Source organism: Parus major, chromosome 8, assembly GCF_001522545.3.
Source record: "Parus major isolate Abel chromosome 8, Parus_major1.1, whole genome shotgun sequence".
Classification (NCBI taxonomy): domain Eukaryota; kingdom Metazoa; phylum Chordata; class Aves; order Passeriformes; family Paridae; genus Parus; species Parus major.
In genome coordinates, this window is record NC_031777.1 from 2007139 (window position 1) to 2010356 (window position 3218).

Sequence of the window (3218 nt, forward strand, 5' to 3'; positions counted from 1 at the left end):
TTTGTTCTCTGCCTCAGTGTCTGAAAAGCTGAAATCCTGGGGATGGAGGGGTGTCCAAAGCCAGATTGCTGCAGAGGAAGAGGAGGAGAGAAGCTGTTTCTCCTCAGCCCCTGGTTTCTCTGCATGGGGCAGCAGAGTGGGCTTGTGCTGGCTCCCAGCTGTCCATGGCTCAGCTGGAGCAATGTAGAACCAGCCTCCCCAGAGGTCCAGTTTGGGGAGATGAGTCAGAAATGTGTCAGTAGGACCTGCAAGGAAGGAAAATCCCAAGAGCCTTCCAGCAGCACATCGCTGTCCTTCTCTGAGTGCAGCCCGTGGTGGATTCCCTGCCCCAAACCCCAAACCCATCACAGCCAGAGGTGCAAACACGTGCTGAACCTGCTCCCTGCACCAGGAGAAGTGGTGTGGGAGCTCCTGGGAAAAGGAGCAGCGTGGATGGGTCGAAAATAATCTTCATCATCCAAATAAGATCTTTCTGCAGACCACAAAAAGCAACCCTGTGCTCCAGCAGGCAGCTCAGACCCGGATGATAAGCCTCATCCTTATGGGATAAACCAGGGAGGGATGAAAAGGAGTAGGGTGAGAGTCACCAGGCAGTTTGGGGGGTCTGGAGGAGCCTGGGATTGCTGGGGAAGGGTCAGGCAGCAGCTGAGGGCAATCCTGGGGAGCAAAGGGGGAAGGGGAGGCACGAGCAGGCAGCAGGGCAGTTGAGGCCAGGTTAGGTTTTAGTGGGAAATTGTATGAAAAAGAGAGATTTACTGCAGAAACCCTGAGGGGCTTCAGTGAGGAAGGGCTGAGCATCTCCTGAGCAGGTCTGGCCAGCAGGAAAAGCAGTGACCTGGATCTCATCTGGCCCTGGGCACACTGAGGGCTCCCTCGCCCACCCTCCCTGCCAAAGGTGAGTGTTTGCTCTGTGGGCTGCATGGGGCTGCATTTCAAAGCAAAAATTAAATGGGCTTGTTTTCTTCTGGAAATGAGTGTAGTGGGATTTATCAGTCCCTCTGGCTTCTTTCTATCCCCCTTATTTTTTCCCCTAAATCCCTTCTTCTACTGTTTCTCATCTGCTGCTTCTTCCCTCAGCCTGTCTCCGAGCCAAACCAATTTGAATGCATCCAAGGAAGGATCTGCCATTAGTGCTGCTCTGTCTCTCCTCTTAGTTGGGATATATTTAGCCATCATCTTTTAGCTTTTTTTTATTTTTTTTCCCTGGCTGCTCAGTGGCTTTAAAAAGCAGGTGCTGGGAACGGAAAGAGAAGATTAAAAGTACCTGCTGTCAGCTACCTCTCCCTGTGCAGCTGGGCAAAGCCAGCACGTGAGCAGAGTGGATAACAGCTGCCCCTTGAAAACCTCCTTTGTAATTCTAATTATTATTATGATTTTTTTTTTAAAAAAAAAGATATTTCAATAATCTCTTTCCAGATTTCCAGAGCAGCTATTTCCTCCTGTGAACGCTTTGGGAGAGCATCAAAGGCTCCGTGGGTGAGGGTGAGGGATCCTTCATGGGCAGCTGGGATGTCCTGGGATGGGCTGGGCAGGCACAGATGGAGCCAGGCTCACCTGCAGCCACGTGGAAATGGTGTCCCACAGGTGTCCCCTGACTGTCCCTGTCCCAGAAGCTTTGCCCAGCTGCAATGTGGCTACTCAGAGACCACTTGAAAATGCCTGGCTGCTGTCTCGGCCTTGGCAGCTTCCCTGCTCCTCCCTGGCACCATCCTAGAATTTCTCAGCTTGGAAAAGAACTCTCAGATCATCAGGTTGGACCATTATGGCAGCACTGCCCAGCCCATCACTGAACCCTGTCCCCACCACTGCACTCCTGTCTGCACAGCACCAACCTCCATCCCATTCCCTTCTCCTTGGCTTACTGAAAGGCATCCAGAGCTTATCAACAGCTTGCAGGTGGAGGAAAGGGGCTGTGCAACACGAGCAGGGCCTTTAAACCTGCCATTTCTGCTCCTTTGCATTCAGCACCTCCCCTGATTCCATGGCAGGCTCTGCTGGAGTGCCTTCAGGTCTGACCATTCCTGATTGCCACCTCTCTGGTTGCTCACTGGTTTAGGAGAAATTGGGGACAGGCTCCTTGGTGAGCAGTGAGACCCCAAGAGCACAGCTCAGCCTGGCTCTTCCCCTCTTCCTTCTGTCTGCCTCCCCTTCCCAACCTATTTCTGTATCTTCCCTGTATTCCCCTTGATCAATATAAAAATACAAAAATACAAAATACCAAAACACCGCTGCCAGAAACTCTCATCAGAGCTCGGCTGTGCACTGGGGCACACACTCAAGGGCACTTTGCACCCTGTCACCAAACCCTTGCTTTCCCATTCCCCACCCCATTTCTGTAGTGTGGGACTCAAACCTTTGCTTTTGCATTTTCCAGAGTTGCTGGCACTTTGCAGATGCTGACCCAGGAACACCAGCAGCAATCCCTGGGGCTGATGGGGTGTGTGTGTGTTTTGCTGTACCCCCACAAATGAAGGGTGGCTGTGGGTGCCTTCACAGCCCAGCCACCTCCCAGCCTCAGCAGGCACCTGCCAGGACCTTCCTGCTGGAAATGAAGCTGGTCCCTGTGGATGGGAGGTGGATTGGTGCTGGCAAGGCTGTGGCCCAGCTCTGGGAAGGGAGCCTGGCCCCAGGCCTTGCGACACAGATGAGTTTTTTTGTATTATTCCAAAACAAAGGCTGATAATGGAGGCAACGGAGCCGGAGCCGCGGGAGGCTGCTGAGCTAAATGAGACAGGAAGCACGTAATTAAATTAGATACAGAGCAGCATGAAGACATCCGAGTACACACACGGAGCTGGGCTGAGAGGCTATTGCATAACCCTGGGAAGAGCTCTGCAATATGAAATATCTCACCTAGTGCTGGCCAGATGCCTGTCCTTGCACTGCCCCATCGGAGGGGAGAGGCAGAAAAGTGGCCTGAGGGGGCAGAGGGCTCAGCTGGTGGCTTGTGCCAGGGGCAGAGGGGCTGTGGCAGCCTTGGTGAGGAGGACTTTGCTGGAACAGCCCAATCCCACTCCTGTGCTCGGGCTCCACGTGGATCTGGCACTTCCCTGTGTCCCAGGATCACCCCGGGGTGAGCCTGGCTTTTCCCGTGGCTTTGTGCCTCTTCTGGCTGAGCTGCTGTGGTGCCCAAAATGACACAGCCTTTGCCTGATCCCTTCCCTTCCCTTCCCTTCCCTTCCCTTCCCTTCCCTTCCCTTCCCTTCCCTTCCCTTCCC